The sequence below is a fragment of the Sturnira hondurensis genome, unplaced genomic scaffold (assembly GCF_014824575.4).
Source record: "Sturnira hondurensis isolate 20B ecotype Veracruz unplaced genomic scaffold, ASM1482457v3 Scaffold0015509, whole genome shotgun sequence".
Lineage (NCBI taxonomy): Eukaryota > Metazoa > Chordata > Mammalia > Chiroptera > Phyllostomidae > Sturnira > Sturnira hondurensis.
Genome location: NW_028088140.1, coordinates 7,616,460 through 7,628,317, shown reverse-complemented (window position 1 = coordinate 7,628,317; position 11,858 = coordinate 7,616,460).

Here is an 11,858-nt window from a genome sequence, read left to right as displayed (position 1 = left end):
TCTGTGCTCTGTCCACATGTCTCCCAAGAGCTTGAGATCTACCAGTGAGCAAAGGAGCCATGGCTTTCAGTGCATCTGCTCTTTCTCAGAAGATCACAGGCGTGTTTCTGGATAGGGAGCAAACCACCCCTTCCTGAAATGTTTAGGATATCAAGCCAATGTACAGAGGTTATTTTTTATTCATTCAGAAAGCCATGAATTTTTGTTATTTATCAGCCACCCCAGTTAGGTAGTAGGGCTGCAGTGATGAATAAGACATTTTTTGTATGTTCCCCTTTACAATTTTTGGGCACAAATCCCATTTGCTCACTTCCAATCTATCCAAGGCATTTAAAAAATATATTTTATTGATTATGCCATTACAGTTGTCCTATTTCCCCCCTTTATTACCCTCCACCCTGCACACCCCTCCCCATCATCCCCCCTTTAGTTTACGTCCACGTGCCTCAAGTTCTTTAGATTCTATATTTCCCCTACTATTCTTGCCCTTCCCCTATCTGTTTTCTACCTACCATCTATGCTACTTATTCTCTGTACCTTCTCCCCACTCCTCCTCCTCCCCTGTTGCTAACCCTCCATGTGATCTTCATTTCTATGGTTCCACTCCTGATCTAGCAGTCCTCTTAGTTTGCTTTTGTTTTAGGTGTGGTTATTAATAACTCTCAGTTTGCTGTCCTTTCACTTTTAATATTTTTATCTTCTTTCTCTTAGATAAGTCCCTTTAACATTTCATATAATAAGGGCTTGGTGATGATGAAATCCTTGAATTTGACCTTATCTGAGAAGCACTTTATCTGTCCTTCCATTCTAAATGAAAGCTTTGCTGGATAGAGCAATCTTAGATGTTGGTCTTAGGATTTCATGACTTGGAATATTTCTTTCCAGCCCCTTCTTGCCGTGTAAGGTCTCTTTTGAGAAATCTGCTGAGAGTCTGATGGGAAATCCTTTGTAGGTGACTGTCCCCTTATCTCTTACTGCTTCTAGGATTGTCTCCTTCATTTTAATCTTGGGTAATGTAATTATGATGTCCCTTGGTGTGTTCCTTCTTGGGTCCAACTTCTTTGAGACTCTCTGAGCTTCCTGAATTTCCTGAAAGTCCGTTTGCTTTGCTAGATTGGGGAAGTTCTCCTTTATTATTTGTTCAAATAAGTTTTCCATTTGTCGCTCTTCCTCTCCCCCCTCTGGTACCCCTATAACTCAGATGTTGGAGCATTTAAAGATGTCCTGGAGGTTCCTAAGCCTCTCCTCATTTTTTTGAATTCTTGTTTCTTCATTCTTTTCTGATTGGTTGTTTCTTTCTTCCTTCTGGTCCACTCCCTTGATCTGAATCCCAGTTTCCTTTCCATCACTATTGGTTTCCTGTGCATTTCCCTTAATTTCAATTAGTTTAGCCTTCTTTTGTTCCTCTAATTTGTGACTAAAATCAACCAATTCTGTGAGCATCCTGATCACCAGTGTTTTGAACTGTGCATCTAATAGGTTGGCTATCTCTTAGTCACTTAGAGTTATTGGCTCTGGGGCTTTGAGTTCTTCTTGAGCCATAATGTTTTGGTCTTTTCCCACCTGTTACATATGAGGGGCAGAGTCCTAGGTGTTCACCAGGGCAGGGCAACTCATTAGCTGGGTTGTGACGCTGTATGTGGGGGTGGGGTCAAAGAGGGGTAATGGTGGTCCCTTCTGCTTCCTGCTGCTGGGGCCTGCATGGTCTGTCTCTCTGCTCACTCCTTTGCCTGGTTTATCTGTGTGCGAATGTGTGACCACAGTTAGCTTGCAGCCTTGCGCCCTCATTGGGTCTGCCCGTTGCTACCCCACACCTGGGATCCACCCACAGCTGCCTGCGTACCTGGGTCGGTCTAGTGGATCTTTCCTGCCTGATCCTGCTTCTCTGCTGGCTCCACCACTCTTACCGGTCTAGCTAAATGGTTCCTTGTTGTCGAACTTACGTATAGTTCAATTTTCTGTGTTTTGGTTGCATTTTTATTACTAAAACTTTGTTGTCTTTAAACTTTATTGTGCGAGGAGGCACAGTGTTTCCACCTACGCTTCCATCTTGGCTGGAAGTCCCAAGGCAATTTTTTAAAAGATTTATTTATTTATTTTTAGTGAGGAGGAAGAAAGGGAGAAAGAGAGGGAGAGAAACATTAATGTGTGGTTACCTCTCACAGGCCCCTCACTGGGAACCTGGCCTGCAACCCAGGCATATGCCCTGACTGGGAATCAAACTGGCAACCCTTTGATTCACAAGCCCGTGCTCAATCCACAGAGCTACACCAGCCAGGGCTGTCCCTGGCTTTAAGGGAGCCCTGCATGCTCATGCGGTTTGATGTTTTCCTAAGCAGCTGTGGAAAATGGAATCTGGACACAAGGAAGATGTCACATATGGGAAGTTTTCTCCTATGATGTCAGTTTGCCCCTCCCTTTGCTGATTCCTGAGCTGACAAAATTAAGAATGCCAACTACAGAATTTCTAGACAGCATTGGGCCTGCCCTCCACCTGCACATGGGATTCCATCCTTGGTCTCCACATTTTTGATAAGGGAGCAAGAACCTGTTTTGTGAGGACACAGGGCAATTCTCTACAGCAGGGCCCCTTCCTGGCTTTGGGAAGGACCACGGGATTAGGATGGAAGTTATTTTTTTTCATGGAAATGGAATTCAAATTGGAACCTTCTGTCTGGTTCCTCTGTGCAGCAGAGCAAGGCTAGACCTAGATCTGGCATTCCAGAGGTCAGCTGACTCTTTGATTAGCTAAGCTTTCTCCCTAAATCAGAGACTGCATGCATACACTTTGCCTGTAAGAACTCACTCTTGGCGATGATGATTGTGAAACACACTGCCTAGGTGTGTGAGCGTGTGCATGTGAGTGTGCACATTAGTGCATGTACACGTGCACGCGCATGTGCATGTGTGTGTGAAGGAATCCTCACAGGGCTAGTTCAGCATTCAGAAAAGCAGATGAATAAGTTAAGCACTGGGCCCCCCTCAGCTCTGACAACCTTACTCCCTTCTCAGGAGGCGGTCCCTTCTAGCAGTTCAGCTGGGTTTGAAATTCCTCTCCATAACTGACTGACTTTCTGTAGGTAACTTGGCTTGTCTGAGAGTTTCAGGTTTTCATTGCTGCACACCAGGGTATCCATTATATCTCACAATTCTGTGATTTAGGAATGTTGAACAAGTCATACTGGGAATGTGTGGTGTCTGCTCTGTGATGTCTAGGGGCATTAGCAGGGATGATTGGAATGACTGAGTGCTGAAATAGCTAGGGGTTGCTGTTTTTTCTCTCTGCAGGTATGTGTGTGTATAATTTGTCCCCTATTAGATAGACTGTCGTTGAGTTCAGGAGCCATGACTATTTTGTTCAACATTGTATATTCAGCACATAACACAGTATCTGGTGCACAGAAGATGCCCAGTAATTATTTGCTGAGCAAATGAATGAATTTCTCTCAAGTCTCCAGAATACATAGGCAAGGGACAGCTGGCAATGACAAAAAAGAGTCAGCAGAGACAGTGCTGTCAATGTGCCTTCTTTTTGTGCTCTTACCACACATAAGTTCTGCTCAATTCACACTGAAATGAATGAGTGGCAAATTCTATGTATTTTGCAGTTAATACATCTCGAGGAGTTCTGGACTCACAGATTCTTACCTACTCTATTGCCTAAGATAATATAAAATGCCTGCAATAATTAATTTGGACTTTTCAGATTAATAAATTCTGGGTAAATGGAAGATACAGTGTACTTTGAGATTTTTAGGTGGCAAATCAGTTGGAAATGCTCTCTACTGTAATTTTCACCTCTCCACATTTTGACTGTTTATGATTTTTCAGCTTCTGCCATTCAATTTACTCTCAGATGAGCACTTCCCAATATAGAAAGGTATAGGCATACTTCTGAATAGCCGGGAAATGGGACTGGGGTTGACACGTGTATTTTACATCTTCTCTCTCTCTCTCCCTCTATGGCTCTGTATACTGTAGCTGGCAACACGTGTCCTCTGCACAGACTCCAAGCAATAGGTCTGCTAGGGAGGGTGCATAAAGCCCACTCCTCACCGACTCACCCAGCAGGAAGAGCTTGGTGGGAAACACCTGGAGTCCCAGTGTAGTAGAGGACCACTCTCATCAGGGAGTTTCAGCCACTGTGTTCCTGGGGAATATGCAGTTCTTTCTGCCAGTCAGTGGACAGATTCCCAGAGACCCTCTAAAATGGTACCCAGAATCTGAGGGTTATAGAACTAGGGTTAAAACTTATAACCCTAGTTCTATAACTCAGAGTTCTCTCCTATAAACTCTTAGGAGTTTATAAAGACTCTTATAAAGTCTTAGGAGTTTATAGGAGGGCAGGGCAGGAAACTGAGGCCCAGGGAAGTACAGTGACATGGGTTGAACAACGGGTATGCTGGGCCTGGAAGTCAGATTTCCTGACCCCAACATAGTGTTAAAGGCCCTGGATGTGATCATCCTTCGCAAACTGTAAAGCACCATTAAAAAGAAAGGTTATTATTAATATTGTTATGATCATGTGTCCCTTCATTGCCTAGATGGAAAACATAAGTGGAGGAAAAATGGGAGGGCATTTGAGAATCTCCCTTCTCTCCAGAACAGCAATCACCTCACCCTTTTCTCCCACTGCCCCCTGCACACACTGGCCCTCTCTGAGTCTTGACTCTCTCCCCCTCGCTGTTGTTCTGGACCAAGGCCTGGGTGAAAACAACACACAAAACAATTTCAGCAAAGAGGGTGCAGATGGGAAGGAATTGTATGAAGAGGGCTTGGCATGGCTTTGACCTCTTCAGAAGAAATGGGAAGTGTGAGGACTCTGGAGAAGTGCAGCAGGGTCCCCTTTTCTCTCCTCCCTCACATCCTCCCTGGCCCTCATCTGCAAGTGTCCTGAAAGTCCACCTCCACAGAGAACAGAGTGCTGGGACCCTCACCCTCTGCCCAGCCCAGCATCCTCACCCCTCAGGGGTCAGAGCCCAGCTGGCCACTATAAATTGTGTCTAGGACGAAAAGATGTCCTCCTTACATGAGGCTTTCTGAATTACTGAGAGCACTGGAGGGAGGAATGAATATTTTATAAAAAGCCATAAAACATAATTTGTTACTTGGAGTGAATTAGAGTCTGTAGTTAAAAAAAGAGAGAAGTTACCATCAGTGGACCAGGAGTTTTGCATTATTTAGGCCTAGCTATTTCATTACACCAGCAAAGCAGAAGAACCAGAACATTAAAATCACACCCTCCACTCCTCAGGAAGGGAAGCAGCATCTTGGAAGCCCAACTACATACAATGTAGACTCACTGGGCATGGGTCAGCAGCTCTCTGCCTGGGAAACCAGCCCCCAATCCAGCCTACACTTACTGCTCCCACATGTTTGTATCAAAGAAAGGTGGGAGGGGAGTGAGAGATCTCGTGGAATCTTCTCTTTCTGTTAATATTCTCTCTTCCCTCCCTCTTCTCCTCCCCTCCATTCAGCCCCTTCATTCCCTAAGGTTGGACAGGGAACTCAAGGCCAGACAAAATCAGCCTAAAATTGGAAATCAGACAACCCTGTTCCAATCTCTGTATCCCACTTGACATAGTTCCTCACAGGATGGTCTTTGACCTTGTCACCCTACCCTGTTTTGGAGACTTGTCCTATTCAACAGAGAGCCTTCTCTATTTTCTTCTCCTCTGCAACTAGAGGCTTCCCAAAATTCCTGACTCTGAGGGAGAATGAAAATCATTTCACTTTTGTTTTGTTGTGAAATGATTTAATTTCTTTTGCCTTAAGGTCTCCTTCACAAACCACATTCTGGGCTTGACCATCCTTCAATGAAAAAGCATAGTTTTCAGAACCAAAACAAGTTTCTACTCTATGGACTCCACATTTAGCAAAACCAACCATAGATGTAAACTTTGAAACTACAGTTTCTTTTACTGTGTCAAAGGTTCTAGATCCATATCTTTGTGATTGTACACAAAGAACTTATACTTCACTCAAATGGTGGAACAGGCAGGAACACTTCTTCATCTTTCCAGAACATACATTGAGAGCCATGGCCCTTTGTTCTTCCATTACTGGAATGGCTTTGGCACCCTTCACCTGTGTACCTGTTCTCTGGGGCAATATCTTTTGTTAGATATGATTTTCTCCATCTTGTCCAGCTCTCCTTTCTTCTGCCACCCAACCCTCATGCCTGTGCATGGACACACGCACACACACACACACACGTTCATATACACAGCTTTACAGGATTTGCTTTTACTTCATTAGTACCTTGAGAAGGATAGTGTTATTGTAAGTGAAGAGGGATCCTTTTGGACCTTGTGGCCTTTGTGTCACCTACTAAGTAACCAATACTCTCTGCATAGGCCACATGCTTGTTTCATCTCTTCATTTTGGTTACTTTGTCCTCCTCCCATTCCTCATCATTCCCTATCAACTAACATAATAAGCACCTGTCATGTGAAGGGAATTGTGCTGGGCCAGGGGAAAACACACAACAGGCAGGGTCCTTGTCCTCGTAATGGTTGGTATTTGTGGGAGCTTGTGCTTCTCTCTGATCCACCACTTCACCCTGAAAGAGTTTGCTATTTATAACCCACAGGGTAGAGAAATCATGCTGAGCAGGAAGCCAGAGATCTGGATTCCAATCATTGCTGTCTAGACTGTGGGGAGCTCATGACTTGTTCTAAAGTCCTGTGCTGGCATCGTCAAAGCAATGCAGTTGACTGAGGTGATGTCACTGTCTGTCACTCTTAACACTTGATTTATATGATGTGATTTTCTCTAATTACATTCTTTCAAAATGTAAGCTTTGGTGAAAGCAGGGTTCTATGATTAAATCTATTAGGGAAAAATTGGGTGAAATAATGTTAAGGGGTGTATCAGAGCCTTTTAAAGTAGCCTTTATTCTAATGTCCATTGTAAACCTCTAAGTCAGTTCAATATCAAATTCTCAAACTCATTTAATTGGAGAGAGAGAGTGTGTGTGTGTCTGTGTGTGTGCGCGCCTGTGGGTGAATATCTAGTAACATGATGTGAGATTAGAGTTGTGCAGAACCCAAGTCGGGAGTGAAGAACACAAGCTCCGACACCAGACGGTTTGCACTGGAACCCTGCTCTGGTACGAAGTGGTTCCGCAGCATGGGATGCTATGTAACTTTCCTGTGCTTCAGTTTTCTCATCTTTATAAGGAGGTTAGGGAAAGCAATTACTTTACAACTCTCAGAAAAGTGCTTAGAATACAGTAAACATTAACTAAAAGCTTATAATTAGCTGTTATTATCTTTAGTTAATAGTTATTAAAAGCTTAATAAACACAAGGTACTTACAACATTTTATCATAAAGATTTATCCTTAGTCCATAATCCCAAGATGTCAGCAGAGACACCAGAGTTAGACAACAGGTTTTTGCTACCTTGGTGGGAAAGAGTTAGGTCAGAAAATGGACAAGGAAGAACAAAAATTCAGACTAGTTCAGTATAAATGCATAAGAAAATCTCTACAAAATGACATGGCAGGGGAAGAAACAGCAACAATAGGAGCAAAAATGTTGGCCAAAAAGTTATGTTTTGAAATGCATTTTGTTGAGAACCACTCTGCCTGGTTTCACGAGTTGTAACTGCCCCCCTTGGCTAAGACTGAGTGAGCAACCTCTGGAATTCAAGCCACTAAGGAGACAAAGCTTATCTCCGGCAGCAAATGCTGCTTCTGCTTCATCCCCTGCCCCCAGTGCATGGTCGGATAGTCCATGATGGGTAAGATCCCTCAGAGGAGGGGCAACCTAAGCCAGACAGGATCACCTGGGAGGCCATCTTGGGAGGACTGATGGAGGGGGGCTGCAACCAAGAAGAAGTGATGGACCCTTGCCCCCTGGCTATTCTGACATAGCCCAAGTCCCCATGTCCTCTGGGAGAAGTGCTTCCTGGCTGTAATCCACTCAAGCCTAAAAACCTATGATGGGGGAGGCAGTGCAGCCCCTTGCTGGCTAGAGCGATCCAGGGTGATCGGGCATAAGAAAGACGTGGTTACAGCCACCTGGGTGTGCACGCTGGCAGCAAGTTGAGTGGGGGCTGGGTGTCTCTGCCAGGATGGCAGTGATGCATGGTGGAGATTGGTTTCCCTCGCCTCTTTTTCTCCCTGCAGGTGCGCACCTGGCACTTCACTGGGTGCACCGGGTGCACCGGGTGCACCACTTTTCCTGGCACCCAGCACCGGGTGCAGTCTGGGACACGCCTGTGCAGTTTTGACCTGCCAGGCACGGGGAGCCACCAGGTTGCCTAATGAGGAGTGAATGGGCCCAGTTTGGAAACGGAGCAAGTCAAAACTCCAATTTTTAAAAAAGTGAAAGTATTTGCTAATGGAGACCAAACTGTTTCTAAAAGTTATGAATGTGTTCATAAGTTTGTCAATTAAAGCATGATAGAAATGAGATAGGAGGTATGACATGTTAAAGAAATATTAAAAATCCTCCTTGTTTATGCCAGAGCTCTGACCTTTATGGTAAAACTGAAACTTAGGTGTACTGTCTCCTGGGGAGAACTAGCCCTTCTCCACGGAAGACAAAGTGCCATTTTTTAACTCAGTACCTGTAAACACTGATTATTTCCTTGGGGAAGAACTGGCTGTTCTCCCAGAGGAAATGATTAGTCAGTCAAGGGACTTTGACCCTTGGTGTGTAACCATTTTTCAAATTATTAATGAATGTCCTGATCATCTAGCCCTTAATAAGGGACCCCCACTTACAGGAATTAATCCTCAAAGACTAAGTTCTCAAATAATTTGGCAAACAGATGTCACTGATTACACTCTTCTTGGAAAATTCAAATACATTCATGTTTCTATTGACACTTACTCTGATGCCCTACATGCATCTGCTTTAACAGGAGTAACTTACAGTCCAACTGGTCAGGAAATTGTAGAGTGGGCTCATCATAGTTTTAAAAATCTTTTTAAAAAACAAAAAAGGTGGAGTCATGAGTCCTTCCCCCCAAAACTTGATTTTGTTGGACACTTACCTATAATTTTATAAATTATGACGAATTACTCTATACTCCAATTGAGAAACATTTTCAGACAGAAGAGTCAACATCACCTTACCCTCAGATTTTATATAGAGATTTTCTAGAAAATGACACTTGGCAGGGTCCTATAGAACTTTTAACCTGGGGAAGAGGGTATGCTTGTGTTTGCTTTCCAGAATGACCTTTGGAACTGCCAGTGAAGAGGGTGAAGCCATATCACAGAAAAGGCTTCCCTGATGATGACCCACCTCCACCCATTGGACTCTCCCAATCCAGACTTCTCCAAGCTGTGTGTCATCCCCCTGAAGTGGAATTCCAGCCAGCACTCCTGGAGTGGTATTCAACAACACCTAAGAGGGACTTTTTCTACCAACTTAAAGGGACAAATTGATAAATTGCAGCTAAAGTTACATCAATAGCTGTAGGACATTCTGAGAATGTGGGTCTTTGGAGCCACTGGATGTTTACTGATTCTAATAATGCTTTGTGACTTACTCTTGCTAAAACTCTCTCACCCTGAGTTCAGGCACAAGCCCTACCTGCATATCTTTAAAGTAACTTCCTGAAGTCTATGCTAATTCTCTCCAAGAATGAAGTATAATCAGAGCTATTACTCTTGTCATTCCCTTGCATTTGTAACATTTTTCAACTGACTGAATTTAGGAGCTTGGGTCTTGGCAGCCCTTGGGCTCCTCCTTGTTTTAATCCTTATTTGTGCTTTACGATGTATATGGAAGTTGTTTTCTCATGATCACATTCGAGGACAGCAAATAGTAGGTTTCACAGGCCTAACAGCATCAATTGATTTAACAAACAAAAAAGGGGGAGATGTTGGGAACCTCTCTGCCTGGTTTCAGGAGTTGTAAGTGCCCCTCATGGCTAAGACTGGGTGAGTGACCTCTGGAATGTGAGCCACTAAGGAGACAAAACTTGTCTCTGATAGCAAACACTGCTTCTGCTTCATCCCCTGCCCCCAATGGTCGGATAGTCAGAGACGGGTAAGATCCCTCAGAGGAGGGGAAACCTAAGCCAGACATGGTCAATTGGGAGGCCATCATGGGATGATTGGGGGGGGCTGCAACAAAGAGGGAGTGATGGATCATTACCCCCCCACCCTGGCTATTCTGACATAGCCCGAATCCCCATGTCCTCTGGGAGAAGTGCTTCCTGGCTCTAATCCACTTAAACCTGAAAACATGTGATGGGGGAGGTGGTGCAACCCCTTGCTGGCTAGAGCAGGATCTGGGGTGATCAGGCATAAGAAAGAGTTCCTGAAAGTTCTGTGAAGCCTGCTTTGCTGAGTGCTTTCATTCATATGATAAGGGTCTGAGCAGGAAATGAGTATGTCTCCCAAAGTTTCTGCAACCCCCTTACCTGACAGATACTGACTCAGACTAAGCTCTCAGATTTCTTTGAAATGTTATCTACTGTTTAATCTTTGCCGCCTGTATTCCTGTGTATTATAACTCAATAAAAGCCATTGAGGAGGGGCTCCTAGTCTTTCTCCTCTGAGAGACTGGCCACCTCTCCTCCCCAAGCAGGTCATGTCTTGGTAGTTTCACTTTCATCTGTGGCGGGCAGGGGGACTTGCGGGTAATGTCGCTCCCACAGAATTTCATGATCCATGTTTACTAAATTCTTTTTGTAGCCATAAGAAATAGAATATTAATGACTTCTGTGTTATATGAAGCAAAACTACTATGTGTATTGGTCCAAAAAGGCTAGGTTGTGCTCTAGTAACAAACATTTCCTAAATCTCAGCAGTTTATATTAAAGGATTATTTAATAATAATCAGGGACTTCCGCCAAGATGGAGGCATAGGTGGAAACACTGTGCCTTCTCCCACAACCAAGTTTGAATACAACAAAGGTTTGGAGAAACAAAGACACAACCAAAGGACAGAAAATTGAATTCTACGGAAGTCCGACTACATCTAACCGTTCAATGGGAACGGTAAGAGGGGCGGAGCCAACAGCGAGCAGGGTCGGGCAGGACAGGTCCCCCGACCCAGGTGCACAGGCAGACGGGAACCAGTTGGGGTGCGGGGCAGACCGCGGGCACATATTCGCTCACAGTGAGACAGACCACGCAGGCCCCAGGGGGCAAGGGCTGACGGCAGTGGCACACTCCCGTGAAGTGGGACGAAACGCGTGGGCCCGGTGACGGCAGCAACTGCGGCACCGGTGAGGGCTGTGGCAGCAGGCAGCGGACAGGACGCCATAGTCCCTCTTTGACTCCACCCCAACATACAGCGTCACAACCCAGCGACTTAGTTGCCCTGTGGCACCGGTGAGGGCTGGGGTGGCAGGAGGCAGACAGGATGCCAGAGTCCCTCTTTGACCCCGCCCCCACATACAGCGTCACAACCCAGCGACTTAGTTTCCCTGCAATACCGGTGAGAGCCATTGTTGCTCTTTGACTCCGCCCCCACATACAACGACACAAACCAGCGATTTAGTTGCCCCGTTCTAGTGAACATTTTAGGGCTCTGATCCTGCTATGGAACAGGCACGAACAGCCCAAAAGATGGCGCAAGAAGAACTCAAAGTCCCAGAGCCAATAACTCTAAGCGACCGAGAAATTGCCAGCCTCTCAGAAGCACAATTCAAGACACTATTTATCAGGATGCTCACAGAACTGGTAGATTATAGTCACAAATTAGAGGAACATAGTCACAAATTAGAGGAACATATGAAGGCTAAACTAATTGAAATGAAGGGAGATGCACAGGAAACCAATAGTGATGGAAAGGAAACTGGGACTCAAATCAATGGAATGGACCAGAAGGAAGAACAAAACATCCCACCAGAAAGGAATGAAGAAATGAGAATTCAAAAAAATGAGGA